The 19,610-nt window shown below is 40.2% G+C and overlaps 2 protein-coding genes across 2 annotated transcripts in view; one reads left to right on the top strand and one right to left on the bottom strand.

Moving 5' to 3' along the window:
• The window catches only part of LOC122794677 (disintegrin and metalloproteinase domain-containing protein 33-like), a 2,280,125-nt gene that overhangs the window by 1,180,158 nt on the left and 1,080,357 nt on the right, over window positions 1-19,610 (bottom strand). The gene's annotated exons all lie outside the window — the stretch shown is intronic.
• LOC122794678 (P2Y purinoceptor 14-like) overlaps window positions 1,746-19,610 on the top strand; it is a 59,551-nt gene continuing 41,686 nt past the window's right edge. Inside the window, exons 1-2 of the mRNA XM_044063307.1 lie at window positions 1,746-1,866; window positions 19,466-19,541. The gene's annotated coding sequence lies outside the window, so the exon portion shown is untranslated. The remainder of the gene's footprint in view (window positions 1,867-19,465; window positions 19,542-19,610) is intronic.

A 19,610-nucleotide genomic window follows, 5' to 3' on the forward strand; every position in this document is an offset into this window, starting at 1 on the left:
GGGAAGGATAAAGTTTTAGCCAGTATTTATCATCATCATCATCCACCCTCCCCTTTCCCATTTTCTGCATGAAGTTGGGGTGTCAAGATCAACTTTTGCCATCTCTCGCTATTTAATGATACTCTCTTGCCTTCTTTGGCACTCATGCCTGACTGTCGCAGATCTTCTCTCACCCAATCTATCCACCTGTTTGCTGGATGACCTTATTTCTTCTTACCTTCTTTCTGTCTGTCCCAAATCTTCACCAGATTGTCTTCTGCTTTTCTGCACATGTGCCTGAACTAGTGTAATCTTTTTTTTTTTTTACCTCTTCTGCAATTGGAGCTACTTTTGCTTTTGCTCTAATGTCCTCATTTTATTTCATCTCCATCACCTCTAGCTTCCTCATCTGCTCTGCCTTTACTGCCCAGGATTCTGTACCGTACAGTAGAACTGGTCGCACTACTGTTATGTACACCTTAATTTTCAGCTTCTTTGGCATTCGCCTGTTATATACTACTCCTGAATTTCTATGCCAGTTGGCTTCAGTCCATCTGATTCTTTCTTTGACCTCCTCATTCAGACTTCCCTTCTCCTCAACCATCCCTCACAGATACTTGAAGACTTTAACCTGTTGTACTATTTTCGCTTCTATCTCATTTCGAGTTTCGTCTGCTTCCCCAATTTGCTGCCATTAAAACTGTCTTACCTGTGCTCAGTTTCATTCCATGTGCCTTCAGTTTTGCATTCCATTGCACAGTGTTCACCCTAATATTAAATACATTAGAAAATACATTTACATGTTTTGGGAAGGTGTATTGACTGCAAGAGTAAATTATCCCTAACATTTTTTATCAATTCACGGGAACATTCAATCAGGTTGTGCACCACTGAGGCATTTATGAATTGCTCCATGATTTTGTTTTCCCTCATTAGCATACTTGGATATGCTCATTTTAATATTGCTGTTAACCACTGTTTAATTAATTATGCTGTCTTTCTGAATCACACACACCCTACATATGGCCACTTGCCGTGTAAATTCACTTAATGTAAAGTTATTTGAATTCAGCCCACCATAATGCAAGCTGACGATATTATAAGTATTATAAGTAGTTAATAACTGTGAATGAGTTAGCTGGCCTTAAAAGGCAAAAGTCCATGAACATTACATTTTTTCCAATATTCATACAGTACACATTTTGGATTCATCAATGTTGTTAATAGTAAATTGGGAAATCAGTATCTTCAGTTACCTATTGCTCTTATGAGCAAATGTGGCATACAGTGCCCAAGTCTGTTTATTTGTCTCTCTCTCTCTGGCACGGATGAAAGCAACAAAAAGAAAGAGAAGCACAGTGATAGTTGTTTCAGCTATCTCATTAATAACCTCCCATTTCAGTCTTTTCTTTTCAAACTAGGTTTTAGCACTCATCTCAGGCTTTTTACTTAGCCTTTCTCAGAATTTGAATGAGGTTGTAGTTTAACATCCACAAAGAGCAGCTATGAAGTTGTGGGAATCATGAATAAGCTGCAGATAATTTCAGTTATTATAATTTGTATTTCTGCTGGTGATTACAAAATGCACTCTGTAGTGAGAGTAGTCTGTTCAAGTGTTACTGTTATTAGGAAGGTAGAAAAAACACATCAGTTTCCTTTCGTGGTTATTTTGTTTGTACATTTCCTGAGTTAGTAGTGATCTTGCTGAAAGGAATGAGAAAGCATCAGTACAGGCTGTGAGTTGTAGGTAGGACCTGAATGCAGAGGTCAGTACAGCAGTGATCAGAAACAAGACTGCATAAACCTGACACTTCTTCCAAAAATCTTCCTTTTCAGCTGGCATCTAAGAATGACCTTTGGGAAATCGTTCTTGACAAGTAAAGAGTGGTAAGGATTTTTTATTTCCTTTTTCACAGTTTATGGCTTATAGCTAGTATAAATTGTATACTGTGGAAAGAAATCCCCCTTAGTTATCACATACCATCAGATCTCACTTTTCTGATAATATAACCTCTATGTTCACATCTATCATTAGTTGGAAGACATTTTAGTTGGCACCTGCAGTCCAACATCTGAACAGTAAGATTTATGTAATTACATGTTACTCTTCAATAAGTGGTTTGGTCATACTGGGGATGGTGCACATATACAGGGGACATTTGGTAAAAAACTCCAGTTACATTCACAGAATACAACTTTTGTTTAAGCACTGACATTAGTAGGGCTTTACTTAGACATATAACTGTGTTGTAGAACCATAGGTCATATTTACAGATAGATGCAGCAGCATTTTTGCTAATCAGTAACCTATTTGCGAAATGGTAATATTTAAGGAACAAATCATTATAGTGTAAAAGAGATTTTCTCTCTGGGACTGCAGTGAAAATTAAACTTGCCATCTAGATGTTCCTGTTTAGTAAATGTAATGAATAAAATAAAGGACAGTGACAACATCAATCGTCATTTATTACAATATGCTTATTATTTTTTTATATCTTAACAGTAGTATATGTAGTTAAATTTGATTGTGCACTAGTACAAGTCCATTATAGAATTTCTGGTTTTGACATTTCTTTTGTATTTGGTGATCCAAAATTATTTCCAGACTTGGAAATAATTTAGAACAGACCATTCAAAACACTTACCTTATTCTAAATGTAACAATTCATTCTTCTACAAAAGTACCTAATTGATTCTGCACAAGCTAGCTGTAATGGGTAAAATTTCAACATTCAACTATGAATTATGTGGGAAAGATTTAATAACAGATGTCTTTCATGTTTTTGTGGACTACAAATGCCTTCAGCCTGTATGGTCTTTCCTGTTAGAAGTTCTTGATTATGAAATATAAAATGATTACAAATGGCATAAAATGTTTGGTTGTTGTATCTATTCCATATCATTCAACTGGAAAAATATTGTTTAATTTTTATAACTTCAGCTTGGGTTAGGTTTTTCATGACCAAGCACTAGGCATTGGATGAGTAGAGAAAAAATCTGTCTTAAATTGCAATGCTTTTTCATTAGACACTGTTCATCTTCATGAAATAATCACAGAAATTCTTAAGGGTCACAGCTAATTTCTCTGATCTATGTCACAGTTTTAATAAGCTGCATTATGTGATTGGCTGGTTTAAATAATGTACTCCTGTCCAAATTAATTGATGCCCTCCTTTGGGAAGCCAAAGACTACTTCTTCCCGATGGTGAGCTATTGCTTCCTGTACCTCGCTTATATGGTCATTGACCCTTGCCCCAATTGTTCACTGCACTTGTTATTCTATGAAAGTTGTTATGCATTTCTATTTGTATCATTTGTATCTGCATTTCCATGTATGGCACTGAAGCAAAAACAGCCTCAGTTTTGGTGTTATTCACTGCATTCTACATTTGCTTTAGTTTTATGTTTTTGTTTACTTGTCATATGTAATTCATTGACAAATAATAAAATATGGTTGATAAAAATGCACCTAATACTGCTGTAGGCTTATAATTAGAGAGATTATCGCAATCATGTTTCATGAGAACTGGAATTATCCAAGCTTCTTTCCATGTATCAGAGACAGAACACATCAGAAAAGAGACAGAGATTGAAAATACGTGTTATGGAGTTTGCATCAAGATGATATCCACTTGAGTAGTTTGGATAGGATATCATTTACAATGTGCATTGTGTTTTTTCCTGCTGTTTTGTACTACAGCTCTCATGTCAGTAATGCACATGAGGCTAACATTTATGAGTTTGTCAGTGGCCTTCTTTCCTTCAGTAGAAAGTTTGTCAGAGATGAGAGTAAACATGTTAGCTTGCGAATAATCAGATACCACTTAGGAACACACAACCCGGGAGGGTACAACACCCAGAACAAGAGAAGGGCATTATCTGACTCCAGAAGTTTTGTTTAGCAGAGAAATACAGTAAGGCTTTCAGATAAGTCTGACTTGCCTTCTGCATTTAATTATTCTATTACAGTAACCCTGGCAGTTTGTTTGAGAAGGGAGCAAGTTTATCTGTGTCCTTTCATAGCGATAATTGGTACTGATCCCTTTGATACTTGAATATCAGAGTCTTCCGATATGAGCAGGTATTACAGAGTTCCTAGTGAACCAAAATACTTATGAAAAGAGGCAAGGCAGGAGGGCAGTAAGAAATAGTAACAAGTGAAGCAGCCCCCTCCCTTGGTCATTCAGGTTCATCAAGCCACGTCTGTATCATATTATCGTATGATGTAAATAGTGAACACTATTTTATCGCACCGATAATATTGAAGCAACAAAATATCAAAGAAATGGAACAGCAATTTTTTTCCCAGGGAAAAAAATCGCTGCTCCGTACAAAAAATAAATAAACTTAAACACAAATTTAAGTGGGGGGGGTTGTGCCTCCCACACACACCCTACTTAAATATACCAACTCCAAGATCGCACTATAGTGGAGGAAATGACAAAGTCCCGAAGATGGCCCCACCCAATTTTCTTCCCTGGGAAAAAATTTGATGTTCCGTTACTTCGCTATTTTGCCATTTCAACAGTATCGGATCGACTAAACAGCATTCGCTATTTAGTCCATTCGATACTGCCATATAGACCCCAACGATCCTAATATAGGTTCATAGGTGTGTATTAGGCTAATGGCCGTGGAGCCTTTACAAACCTAGCCCATAGGATTACCCTGGCATTGTGCCACCTGACCTTAGTTTCCAGTGCCTCTGTCAAGTAAAGCCACTGGAGTGATCCCCGGGGTGAATTTTCTATTTCCCATCCACTCATCAAGATTTCTCTTGAAGAGGACCAGTGAGGTGCTCTGTTTGACATGTATGGGAAGTCTAGTCCATAGCATGGGCAGTCTCTGGGTTATGAACCTGTCCCTCCAGCACATTCTGTTGATTGTAGTAATGAGGATGAGGTCTCTGGAGCATGTGGTGCAGAGGAATTGGGAAATGATCAGCCATGCCAATTCTTGAAACCAGGACCCTGTAGATACATACATATTCATAAAAGTCCAGCTCAGATCATTTTGCCCAAGTGAGTCATGCATGCTAAAGGTGAGTATAGGAAGCCTTTAAAAATGGTTACTTTTGTTAAGCTATCACTGCAGGTGATGCAGTATACCTGTAACCACCAATAGGTTTGTTTCACTATCAGAGATAAAAAGTTGTGTGAGGATGCGAAAGGTGGAAAAGATTGCAATCACTGGTCTACAGTGGATGTCAGTCTGGGATATGCAGTCATAATGACCTGGTCCATATGAATGAATAGACCCCATTTTTACAGTTTAGTCTAAATTATTTCAGAGAACAGCAAGGGGCATGCGATGTTGGTGCAGTGTATTAATTAGTGTATGACTATGTTAGGCACATAGCTTTGTTTGGTGGAAAGTACCTTTTTGGGGAAGAGGGAATAGTTCATCTAAGGCTAGGAAGTGACTAGCTCATCATTTCTATAAGTTAGTCATTTATTGTGTAAGGTGGCCAGTTTCAACCCAGGAAACTCAAACCAACCTGGGTGTTTCATGTGAGTAATACCGGGCGAATTTCATTTTAAAGAACTTCCTTAGGTTGGACTTGAGCTGCTCATGTGGCTGAATCTCTGTGGGTTTTCACTGCTTTAAAAGTCCGAACATACCTCAAATGAGTTGAAAACAGGTCCCCAGTTTTGGGAACAAAGATATTTCCAGAAATGTGCAGTATTTAACTGTTTAAAGCTGCAGAGGGTGACTAATCATGGAGATAGGAATTACAGATTTATGGGCCATTCAAACAGTAAACATGAAAAAATGTTCTGAAAATGAGTCCAGATAAATGTTTAAGGAAGAGTCAGTACATTTCCTGTAGAAGATAAATCTAAGAAAACATAGTAGCTGGAAAATTGTTTGGTGAAGCTGAAATTATTTCACAAGAAGTCTATGTGAAGAGTGAAGAAGGTGCAACCACATTATGTTGGCTTCATTAACAGTAGCATGTTGGCCAACTGGGTCTGCATATTTTTTCACTTATTGGATAATCTTATTTAACCAGCATACTAGTTCTCTTTCATCCCACCCACTAATAGGGACCATTATATATTTCTCCCATGCATTCTCACTGTTTCTAACTACTGCACTTCCTCTTCAGTTAGAATGTTCTAGTAATTTACCACCCTTTCATTCACATAGCAGTTCCTGTTGCATCACCTAGGGTGTCCTTGTTGAGTCATCCATCTCTGTCTCAATCCCATACAAAGAGAAGTGGGAACAGATTGATTTAGCCAGGTTTTCAGACACAAAAAGGATAACTAGCTGCATTTAGTAATGTAGACTTCTGGTTATATGAAACTTGTAAGCAAACTACATTTATTAATGGTTACAGTGTGTGCAGTTAACTTTGTGTGTGATGGCTAATGGTTTGGGAGACTATTCCAATTAGTCAACAAACGCCACTCGGAAAGTCACCATGGAATAATAATTAGAACCATGAACAGGAATTCAGCACCGAAACACAATGAAACTGCTTCACATGGGAGTATACAGTTATAAATGAAAGTTATGATGATATAAATGAGGCAGTTGTAGAACAAAATACAGGGGGTGGGGACTGGAAGTGAGGTATCAGCACTAAGGTTTATGTACAGATTTCTCATCATTTTTTTTTCATCTGCAGTCTAACTAGCTATCTTCATGGAAAGGTACAGAAGGTTCTGATAGTCAGCATGCATGGACGTGCCAGTACTGTGTAGGATAAAGAAACGTATAAATAAACTATATTCACAACATACTGACCTGTCTTGTATGCACCTTTTGTTGGGTACATAACTGGCCACAGTTCACATTCATGATAGAAGCCGTGCAGTATTGTACACTTTATCCAGATATACTTGTGATACAAGTCATGGAAAACTAATTTTTCTGGGTTCATTTAATAAAGTCTTTATAGAGATGAAAGGGCTGCAGCAAGTCAGTTGATTTAATGCAAACTACCTCTCCAAAACTCTTTTTTTTTTTTGAAAAACTTTTCAAGCAGTCTGAAGTTATAGTCTAGAAAAACATGGATTTTGAGTCTCTTATTTACAAGGGAAGAGTATACCCGCTGTGGTCGTGCTGCGGTAGCGTTGTTGCCTCACAGTAAAAAGCTGTCCAGTTCGAGTCTCAGCTAGAGCGTCTTCTGTGTGGAGACATGCGTGAATGGGCGTACCTTCGTTGAAGGTTGTGCGTCAGGGCCGGTAACTCGGCACGTAAAAACCAACTACCAATCATTAGCGGACTGGAGTTCCGCTGTGGCGACCCCTAACTGGGAAAAGCCGAAAGACACAAACAAACAAATTTACAAGGGAAGAGTATATACCAACATGTAGCATTACAAGGAGACATATGATCCATACTCTAAGTGAGGTCTTTATTCATTTTCATCAATTTCACTTTTTTAACTAACAAGTAGGAGTTTCTGTGTGGTTAAGTGACATTTGCAAAATCATGCAATGGAGGAAGTGAACACTGGTAGACTCAAACACAGATCTATAGACTACAGTTCATAAGTACCTCACACCCTTAACCCCTGTGCTTCCATATCAAACACTTAGCTGATTTACTGTTTGAGATAATGTTTTACACACCCACTGCTAGCTATATATATATATATATATATATATATATATATATATATATCATCTGTATTTACATCATACACTGCCAAATTGCAGACAGTAAGGCACAGCAATATATTTTATGCATCAGCTTAATTATGCACAACTGTAGTACAGGTGTTGTTAATAGCTTTGTTTTTTGTGTGTGTGTGTGTGTGTGTGTGTGTGTGTGTGTGTGTGTGTGTGTGTGTGCGTGTGCGTGTGTGTGCCTATTTTATATATACATTTGTGTAGTGTTAAATGTTTTATTTCTGTTCCTAATCTATTAGTGAATATTGGACCACATGTACATTTATTGATATTACATATTTTTACTTGACAGCATACAATATATAGGTTCATAGGTAGGTACTTAGCAATAGCCCTAGGGCCTATATAAGCCTAGCCAAAAAGGTACCCTGGCTTTCGCCACCCAAGAAAATTATTTTCCTGTGCCCCCTGTTGAGCAGAGCCACAGAGGTGATCCCTGGGGTGAATTTCCTATTTCCCATCCAATCATTAAGATTTTTCTTGAAGAGTACTAATGAGGAGCTTTGTTTGATATAGACAGGTAGTTTGTTCCAGAGTATGGAAAGTCTCTGGGACAGGAATCTATCCCTCCAGCATGTTCTGTTTATTGTGGTGACAAGGATTAGGGCCCTAGAGTGTGTAGCTCGGAGGGATTGGGATTTCTTTAAGTGGAGCATGTCCAACAGCTCTGGGTTTGACATAGCTTTGTATGTTGGGCAGAGATCGCCTCTGAGTAGGCGATATGCGATGGAGTAAAGCTGGAGTTTTTTGAGGCAGTCTGTGTAGGGCATCTGCTTGAGGCTGGTAATCCTCTTTGTGAGGTATTTCTGCGGCCTTTCCAGTTGTTGTAGGTGTCTTGTGAGATACATACCAAAAAGGCATACTCTATAATGGGTCTAATGAGTGATGAGTAGAGGGGAACAATTACCTCTTTTTTCCTGGATGAGAAACCTTTTGTGATGAGGTGTGCCACGTAGAAGGATTTCCTGACTACTGTGGCAATGTGATTATCAAATGAGAGACTACTGTCCACCTGTGTCCCAAGGTCTCTTATCACACTTACGTGTTAAGTATACTAACACCTATGTTGTAGTTCATGGGTACAGAGTTTTTACCACAGGGGATGACAGTGCACTTTTTGGCATTGAGCTTGATGCCATAGCTTTGACACCAGGCATCAGTCTCAGTGAGGCCCTTTTGTAGGATGTCCACATCATTAGGAGCTTCGATTATGACTCCTAGTTTGCAGTCATCTGCAAACTTTGTTAGCCAAAGACCTTCTGTGTTAGCCTGTACTTCAGAATAGTAGATACCAAACAGGAGAGGACACAGGACTGAACCCTGTGGTACTCCACTTGTCACTGGTCTGAAGTCAGATTTGGAGTCTGCTACTTTCACAGTGTGGGGTATGTCAATGAGCCAGTTGGCAGCTCATCTTGTGACATAGGCATTTATACCTACTTTAGTGAGTTTATCTATAATTCCAGAGTGGAGGATGGTGTCAAAAGCCTTGGCGAGATCTAGATAGGCTGTGTGAACCACCTTACCCTCATCTATAGCTTTGGTGACGGCTTCAAAGAAGTCTATCAGGTTTAGGAGACATGATCTGCCTTATACAAACCCGAACTAGGTGGCGTCCAGAGTTTGGAGATTACCAATTGCCTTTGTTTATAAGTTTCATGATGATACATTCCTTGGCCTTGCAGACCAGGTTCATTAGGCTAATGGGGCGGTAGTTCTCAGGGTCTGTGGGGGCTCCCCCTTTGTGGAGTGGGATAACTGTCACTGTGCGCTATTCAGTGGGCATGAAGCCTGAGGTGAGACTATGATTGAACATGGTGCTTAGGTGGGGTGCCAGTTCATTCTGTAGTTCATACAGAATGCAGCCTAGGATGTTGTCAGGTCCCATGGATGCTGTGTTCTTTGCTTTGGAGAGTGTGTTTTTTACTTGTGCAGCCGTGATTATAGGAACTTTGCATTCTTCTGGTATAGAGATGGGCCCTTTAGGGGGTGAGAGGGGGGTAAAGTTAGTACTAAACCTATCTGCCAGGATGTTGGCAATATCAGGTGGTTCTGTATATTTAGTGCCATTGTGCTGTAACTCAGAGCAGATCTGAGTGTTGCTATTGAGATTATTGACATAGCTGTAGAATGCTTTGTGGTTGTCTTTAGAATCAGTGGCAGTTTTGTTTTCGTAACTAGCTTTGGAGGATTTTATGAGGGATTTCAGCTTCTTACTGAGGCTGACCAGGGGGTTTGTCCAATCATGAGATTTTACTCTTTTTTGCAACAGTTTCTTTCTTCTGTTGTAGAGTTTGTTTATGGCAGGGGACCACCAGATTGGCTTCCTTTTTTTGGAGGATAGCATCTTGGTTCTGTTAGGAATAGCAAGATTCATGCACTCATGTAAGTGCTTATAAAGTGCATTTGTGTAGGATTCAGCAGTCGTACCTCTGTTGTCCATCTGCATGAGTGTTGTGAAGTTTGCCACTTCTGTCTTAAGAAGCGTGAAGTTGGCTTTGGAGACATTTTTTTACGGTGGTTTCCCTAATTGGGGGTGGGGCAGGATGTGAATGTCTAGGGTGATTAGCTTGTAGTTGGATCTGACCATTGAGGAATTGACCTCTGGTGTGGTGTGTGGATAAATTGATCCAAGGCGTTGGAATTTATGAATTCCAGAAAATGTTGAACAAAAGAGTTGGTACGAGTAGTTTTGCCAGTTAATGGTGGGGTAGTTGAAATTGCCCATTATTAGGGTGTTGGGTTGTACCCTAATATTTTCCAGTGTATCAAGAAATGAGGAGTGGGAATCCATGGGTCATGGTGGCGGATCTGTAGCAAGTTACAATTTGGATTGCGGTCTTACCCATAATTAGTTGCACTTGGATAATCTCGGATGCATTATGCTGAGCAACTAGCCTGGAGGTGTGGCTATTTTTAGTGAATATGGACATGACTCTGCCTTTAGTGTTTCGGTCCAGATTAGGTGGCTGAAAGGTGTGGTATGAGTTATAGCCTGGTAATGCAGGGGTGCTCTCTCGAGCCTTGAACCAGGTCTCTGTCACTGCACAGATGTCGATGTTCTCCATTTTAAGGAGTGCCTCGAGTGAATGCATTTTGAGGTTTAGAATTCTAGCATTGAGTAGCATTACCCTCAGATTTTACTTACTTATACCTGTTACGGTGGTGAATTTGTCATTTGAACCTTGCCTAAAAAAGGCACTACAGGGGTGGCAAGAGCTTTAGCCAGTATCCAGAATCCCAAGGGCGACAGGTGCAGGCCATCTCTGGCAAAGCATCGTGGTCTGTCGATCATGTCATCCCAGGCAGACAGATACTGGATCCCCTTAGAATGACACCAGAAGCTTAGCCAATTGTTGAAGTCAGTCATTTTGTCCTTGTACTGTGGTATCATTCTGGGTGATGGCAGTATGCTACTCAGGGCTAGGGTCATACCTGCCTGGGCTACAAGATCGGAGAGCTTCTCCATGTTTCTTTTCATATAGTCCAGGGAGGTACATCTGAGGTCATTCACACCAACAAGGATAATGACAGAGTCATATTTGTACTTGTTGTAGCGTGACCTGAGTGTGTGCATTATGTGGCGGATCCTGGCACCCGACAGGCAGCCGACAGTAACTTTCTCCTTGTTTAGCCTGGTGAGTGGAACATCAGTGTGCCTGACTGTAGAGTCACCTATGACTAGAGTGTTGGGTATGTTGTTATACCTTATGGGCTGTGGTTGAGTGGCACACTGAGTTTGTGAGTTATAGAGGAACTTAATAACTATATTGTACATAACAGCACTCTACTATGTTAGAGAAACAATTCCACTGTAAAATTACTTCAGAAGGAAAGCTGTAGTGATGCTCTGAGGCTAACACTGAGCAAAGAAAAAGTCCACTTGTGCAATTTCCAGTGATTATAACCTTTTATAGAACATGATCATCAGAAGGTGGTTAAAATTAAAAGCAGAAAGTGCTTATTGCTGTGATTGCATCAGTCAGTGTTGACATGCCAGTACCGTGCATGTGTTCTGTGTAATCTTTCACTGTGGATGTGCCAGTACTGCACATGTGTTCTATGTAATCTGTTCTATATAATCTGTCACTGTGGATGTGTCACTATTGAGCAGGTGTTCTATGTAATCTGTCATTGTGGATGTGCCAGTACCATGCAATACAGGGCATGTATTCTATGTAATCTGTCACTGTGGATGTGTCAGTACCATCTCTGCGTAATCTGTTTTATGTAATATGTCACTGTGGATGTGCCAGTACTGTGCATGTGTTCTATGTAATCTGTTCAGTGTAAATATGTCACTGTGGATTTATCAATACTGAGCATGTGTTCTTTATAATCTGTCACTGTGGATGTGTCAGTACCATATCTGTGTAATCTGTTTTATGTAATATGTCACTGTGGATTTATCAATACTGAGCATGTGTTCTTTGTAATCTGTCAGTGTGGATGTGCCAGTGATGTGTATTTGTATTATGTAATCTGTCATAGTGAGTGTTCCAGTATTATGCATGTGTGCTATGTAATCTGTCACTGTGGACTTACCAGTATTGAGCATGTGTCCTATGTAATCTGTCACTGTGGACATGCTAGTACTCTGCATGTGTTCAGTGTAGTCTGTCACTGTGGACATACCAGTATTGAGCATGTGTCCTATGTAATCTGTCACTGTGGACATGCTAGTACTCTGCATGTGTTCAGTGTAGTCTGTCACTGTGGACATACCAGTATTGAGCATGTGCCCTATGTAATCTGTCACTGTGGACATACCAGTATTGAACATGTGCCCTATGTAATCTGTCACTGTGGATGTGTCAGTACCATCTCTTTGTAATCTGTTTTATGTAATATGTCACTGTGGATGTGCCAGTACAGCACATGTGTTCTATGTAATCTATTCAGTGTAATATGTCACTGTGGATTTGTCAATACTGAGCATGTGTTCTTTGAAATCTGTCAGTGTGGATGTGCCAGTAATGTGTATTATGTAATCTGTCATAGTGAGTGTTCCAGTATTCTGCATGTGTGCTATGTAATCTGTCACTGTGGACTTACCAATATTGAGCATGTGTCCTATGTAATCTGTCACTGTGGACATGCTCGTACTATGCATGTCTTCAGTGTAGTCTGTCACTGTGGATATGCCAGTATTGAGCATGTGCCCTATGTAATCTGTCACTGTGGACATGCTAGTATTGTGCATATGTTCTATGTAATCTGTCACTGTGGACATACCAGAATTGTGAATGTGTTCTATGTAATCTGTCACTGTGGACATGCTAGTATTGTGCATATGTTCTATGTAATCTGTCACTGTGGACATACCAGAATTGTGAATGTGTTCTATGTAATCTGTCAGTGTGGACATGCCAGCATTGAGTATGTGTCCTATGTAATATGTCCCTGTGGACATGCCAATACTGTGAATGTGTTCTATGCAATCTGTCACTCCGGACATGCCAGTACTGTGAATGTGTTCTATGTAATCTATCACTATGGATGTGCCAGTACTGTGGATGTACTCTGTGGAAGCAAGAAACTATGGATGTGCCAGTACTTTGCATGTGTCCTATGTAATCTGCCACTCTGGACATCCCAGTATTGTGCGTGTGTTCTATGTAATCTGACACTGTGTATGTGCCAGTACTGTGCATGTGTTCTGTGTAATCTGTCAGTGTGGATGTGCCAGTACTGTTCATGTGTTCTATGTAATCTGTAGTACTGTGCATGTGTTTTATGTAATCTGTCACCGTGGACATGCCAATATTGAGCATGTGTTCTGTGTAATCTGCTGTACTATGTATGTGTTCTATGTAGTCTGTCACTGTGGACATGCCAGTACTGTGCATGTGCTCTATGTAATCTGTCTGTGTCTATGTGCCAGTACTGCGCATATGTTCTATGTAATCTGTAGTACTGTGCATGTGTTTTATGTAATCTGTCACCATGGACATGTCAATACTGAGCATGTGTTCTGTGTAACCTGCAGTACTATGCTTTTGTTCTCTGTAATCTGTTACTGTTGACATGTCAGTACTGTGCATGTGTTCTATGTAATCTGTAGTGTTGTGCATGTGTTCTATGTAATCTGTCACAATGGGCATGCCAATACTGAATATGTGTCCTGTGTAATCTGCAGTACTATGCATGTGTTCTGTGTAATCTGTCACTGTGGACATGCCAGTACTGTGCATGTGTTCTCTGTAATCTTTCACTGTGTATGTGCCAGTACTGTGCATGTGTTCTATGTAATCTGTAGTACTGTGCTTGTGTTATATGCAATCTGTCACCATGGACATGCCAATACTGAGCATGTGTTCTGTGTAATCTGCAGTACTATGCATGTGTTCTGTGTAATCTGTCACTGTGGACATGTCAGTACTGTGCATGTGTTCTATGTAATATGTCACTGTGGATGTGCCAGTACTGTGCATGTGTTCTATGTAATCTGTAGTACTGTGCATGTGTTCTATGTAATCTGTCAACATGGACATGCCAATACTAAGCATGTGTTCTTTGTAATCTGCAGTACTATGCATGTGTTTATAGGTGCCGGAACCACAGAGCGAGGAGGAATGAGGATCCCCCACTTTTACAGCTGTAAGACCAATAGGCAGACCCATTCGTGCATTGCACGCTAATGTAAATTCAAATAGAAAAGTGCGTGGAAATACATCAAGCCTGCTGCTGCATTAAGCTCTGTCGTCATTTATGTAGCTGGAAGGAAGCTCCATTTATGTGCAGGCTGGTAAGGGGAGGTTTTTATCTGTTTCTGTAGCTGGAAGGAAGCTCTGTTTATATGCAGGCTAGTAAGGAGAAGTTTTTATCTGTTTCCCCCAAGGCTATGTTCCATTTATGTTTATATTCAGAGCTGGAAGGAAGCTTCGTTTATGTGCAGGCTGGTAAGGAAAGGTTTTTGTCTCTTTCTGTAGATGGAAGGAAGCTCCATTTATGTGGAGGGTGGTAAGGAGAGGTTTTTATCTGTTTCTGTAGCTGGAAGGAAGCTCCGTTTATGTGCAGGCTGGTAAGGAGAGGTTTTTATCTGTTTCTCCCAGGGCTATGTTCCATTTATATTTATATGCAGAGCTGGAAGGAAGCTCCATTGATGGGTAGGCTTGTAAGTAGAGTTTTTTATCTGTTTCTGTAGCTGGAAGAAAGCTCCATTTATGTGCAGGCTGGTAAGGAGAGGTTTTTATCTGTTTCTGTAGCTGGAAGGAAGCTCCGTTTATGTGGAGGGTGGTAAGGGGCGGTTTTTATCTGTTTCTGTAACTGGAAGGAAGCTCTGCTTATGTGCAGCCTGGTAAGGAGAGGTTTTTATCTGTTTCCCCCCAATGCTATGCTCCATTTATGTTTATATGCAGAGGTGGAAGAAAGCTCCATTTATGTGCAGGCTGGTAAGGATATGTTTTTATCTGTTTCTGTAGCTGGAAGGAAGTTCCGTTTATGTGGAGGGTGGTAAGGAGAGGTTTTTATCTGTTTCTGTAACTGGAAGGAAGCTCCGTTTATGTGCAGGCTGGTAAGAAGAGGTTTTTATCTGTTTCCTCCAAGGCTATGCTCCTTTTATGTTTATATGGAGAGCTGGAAGGAAGTTCCATTTATGTGGAGGGTGGTAAGGAGAGGTTTTTATCTGTTTCTGTAACTGGAAGAAAGCTCAGTTTATGTGCAGGCTGGTAAGAAGAGGTTTTTATCTGTTTCTGTAGCTGGAAGGAAGCTCCGTTTATGTGGAGGGTGGCAAGGAGAGGTTTTTATCTGTTTCTGTAACTGGAAGGAAGTTCAGTTTATGTGCAGGCTTGTAAGAAGAGGTTTTTATCTGTTTCCTCCAAGGCTGTGCTCCTTTTATGTTTATATGGAGAGCTGGAAGGAAGTTCCGTTTATGTGGAGGGTGGTAAGGAGAGGTTTTTATCTGTTTCTGTAACTGGAAGGAAGCTCTGTTTATGTGCAGACTTGTAAGGAGAGGTTTTTATCTCTTTCTGTAGCTGGACGGAAGCTCAGTTTATGTGCAGGCTGGCAAGGAGATTTTTTTATCTGTTTCCCCCAAGGCTGTGCTCCATTTATGTTTATATGTGGGCTGAGGTAAGGAGAATCCACGTTTGCAGCTGAGAGGTCCATTTCTGTTGTCATGCAGCTGAGGGGTCTGTTTCTGTTGTCATGCAAGTGTGTGTGTGTGTGTGTGTGTGTGTGTGTGTGTGTGTGTGTGTGTGTGTGTGTGTGTGTGTGTAATGCTCCAGTTACTTATGGCTGGTGGTTAGAATTATTAATTACTTGGGCTCAAACCCTGTACCTTAGGTACAGGAGTCTGCATTCTCTACCCAGTTTAGTCTGTTACTCTTAAAATTTGTGGTTTTCTGGCAAATCAGTGACAATGGAATTCACTAAATAATGGTAGCCCTTTAAGTTTCACTCTTCCTATCTTTTTTGTAAACACATGGTAACACAAAACACTATTTTAGCAACATTCTAAGATTATACAGGCAATATTTAAAATGTGTCCCTGCTTTTGGGCCTTTGACCCCCCCCCCCCCAATAAATTTTGGCTTTTTCCAGATTTCTTTAGCTGTGAAATTGAGAGATTTAGTTATATCAAGTGGATGGTGCAGTGGTAGTGTTGTCGCCTCACAGCAAGAGGTTTTTGGTTTGATTCTTGGCTGGGGTGCCTTCTGTGTGGAGTCTGGATGTCCTCCCTGTGTTTGTGTGGGTTTCCTCTGGTTGTTTTCTCCTATGTTACAAAGACAAGCGTCTGGAGCATTTCTCCCTGGGCCTCTGCTGAAAATTGGCTTTGTTCCAAGTTGGACTTTTCTAGTAAGCAAATGTTAAATAAATAAATAAATTTTGCTGAGAGCTTCAGGGGAAGAGAAGTTTAGTGCTGCTTATTCAGAGTCTGTTTGCATTGTCAGTAGCACAACAGGTAATAGCCTTACTTTTGATGCAGAAGGCTGTGGATTCTACTCCTACAGTATGCAGATGGATGATGATACTGTACTGTGTTGTACTTTAAAGGGAGTGGATGCTGCAGTCCTGTGAATGTCCTCCTTTGGAGGAATTACCTAGTAACCTGTTATTAGTTTGCCATCTACTCCCTTTTGCAATATTACTAGCTTATCATTTTTTAATGTAACATAGGCAATTTATTCTTCAAGGGCAACAGACACTTTATTTGTAGATGAAACAATGAAATATAAAATTGTTTCCTAGCAGCAACCTCTTCATTAGTTAGAGATCCCTTTAATGTGGAATTGTTTAGATGACTTCTGCAAAGATTTTGCATATTTACTGATACTGCTGGATTGTAATGACAGAGGTTTGAGTGGCCTTTTATGGTTGAAATTTTCTGAAATGGGTAGTTTTGTCATTGGTTCATACATTTTGCTTCATTGCTTACTAGAAGACTGTTCAAAACTACAAATTTAAAACAGAATCTAACAACTGGTTCTGTATTATACAAGGAATACAATTTAATACAATCAGGAAGGTGAATCAAAGAATGCATACATGTATGCATGACCCTAAAAATGTGTTTGAAAACAGCCCAGGAGAAAATGTGAAGGGCTCAAAATCATGGGCAAATTTTAAGCTTTACTCTTGTTACCAAAGCAATGGTTCACACCACATTACCTTGACCTGGCCTAGCCTTTTGACACAATCCCCTAGTCAGGTGTAGTACAAAAGATGAATAATGTAGGAGGAGCAAACACTTGCTTCACTAGCTGAATTGCCAACTTGCTCACAGGATGCAGGAGATCAAAATAGCGGAAGAGACCAGTCACCAATGGAGTCCCCCAGGGTTAGGTGCTGAGACTTTTTCTGTTTGGCATATATATCTCAAAAGTAAAAGGATATACCAAAGGGCTTTGGCTGGCTAAGCTTGAGATGACTGCAAGCTAGGAGCAGTTATTGAATCCCCAAATGACTTAACCATCATGCAGAAAGGTTTGTCCCAAGAAATAAATGGTGTCAAAATCATGACAATGCCCTATGAGAACTGACCCAATTGTTTGGCATTTGGGAACTTGTGTGTACCGTGACCTAACTTTTGACCAACATGTGCCCACAGTCATAAGAAAGCCTTTCTATATTGCACAGCTTATAAACAAATTGTGACTAGATCTAGAGATGTTGTTGTCCCCCTTTACAAAGCTCTCATTAGGTCAATCATTTTGTATAATGCCCACTTTGGCATGTATCTGTCCAGCCCCATGCAACAACTGGAATACCTTCAGAGATACCTTACTTAAAAGGATACAAGCCCTAAACAACAGGTCTTGCATGGACCACCTCCAAGATTTATTACTATACTCAGTATCCTACAGAGTGCTTAGAGGTGACAAGTCTGGCATACAAGGCATCCTCCAAAGTAATACAGATGGACCTACTGAACATCAGCAAGCCAAATTCCATCAGAATACTCAGTCCAGGTATCTAAACTGAATGTTGTGGAGAGATTTATATATACCACAGAGGCTACCACTGTTCCAGAACAGACTATCCATAAAAATAAAACAAAGCTTATCTGTCCATCAAATGCAACTTGGATCTAAGGATGGGTAATAGAAAATGTACACCAGGATTGTCCCTCATGCCACTAATGGATAGAGGCAGTTCCTAAATGCTGCATCCCTTATATGGGTCCCCTCAAATTATCTATGGAATGATCACAGTTATTCTCACTAGGGCTAATATACAATTATCAGCCACGGGATAGGTAAGACCAATCAGGAAATGTTAATTCAAGAATCAAGCACTAAAAGGGAACTGGCTAAGCTTAAAAAGTTCTCCATGTGAACCTATGTTGTGGTAGTAAATAGTTATAAAAAATTGCCCTGTTTAGATCACTAAGTGCCCCTCTCACCCTCCACCCCCCCCCAGTGCCTATGCATGTGTTCTGTGTAAACTGTCACTGTGGATATGCTAGTATTGTGCGTGTGTTCTATGTAATCTGTAGTACTGTGCATGTGTTCTATGTAATCTGTAGTACTGTGCATGTGTTCTATGTAATCTGTCAACGTGGACATGCTGATACTGAGCATGTGTTCTCTAATCTGCAGTACTATGCATTTGTTCTATGTAATCTGTCATTGTGGGCATGCCAGTACTGTGCATGTGTTCTATGTAATCTGTCTCTGTGTATGTACCAGTACTGTGCATGTGTCCTATGTAATCTGTAGTACTATGCATGTGTTCTATGTAATATGTCAACGTGGACATGCCAGTACTGTGCATGTGTTCTATGTGATCTGTCAATGTGGACATGCCAGTACTGTGGTTGTGTTTATGTAAAAGTATGCACAGCACTCCCTTAGTATATCTCTGATAAATGCACATAACAACTCGTACTATGTCACAAACACAGTACAACAAAGATGTTGAGGTGCTTAAGCCTTTGCACAAAACCTGCAGTCATACAGCATATTTATTGTCATTGCTGTTCATTTTGGTCTGTTCTAGATTGATGCATTAATGTTGTGTTGTTGTCTTTCGGCTTTTCCCGGTTCAGGGTCGCCACAGCGGAACTCCGGTCCACTAATGATTGGCAGTAGATTTTCACGAACGCCAAGGTGCCAGCTCGACGTTCAAGCTTCAATGAAGGCATGCCCATTTACGCATGTCTTTCGAACGCCCACCTAACCGTGGGGAGGACATGCAGACTCCACACAGAAGGCACTCCCTGCACTCCAGCCAAGAATCGAACGGGAGAACCTCTTGCTGTGAGGCAAAAACGCTACTGCTGCACCACCATGGATCTCAACAGAATGACACATTAGTATGAGTACTCTAAATGTATACTGTTATTTTATAAAGTGAATAAAAACAAGAAAACATTATAGAAACTCTCCTTTATATCTCAGATTATGATTGATCGATCTAATGGAAGCATGTTCAACATGGAGGAATAAGGATGAAAAGACACTTGAGCAAATTAAGGTAAACATCACCTTTAAAAGGACTCGTATGCATGCTTTTCACCAAAGCATTTGGTAGGGAAAAACTGAA

This window comes from Protopterus annectens, chromosome 2.part1 (genome assembly GCF_019279795.1).
Source record: "Protopterus annectens isolate FY-2018-M chromosome 2.part1, PAN1.0, whole genome shotgun sequence".
Classification (NCBI taxonomy): domain Eukaryota; kingdom Metazoa; phylum Chordata; order Ceratodontiformes; family Protopteridae; genus Protopterus; species Protopterus annectens.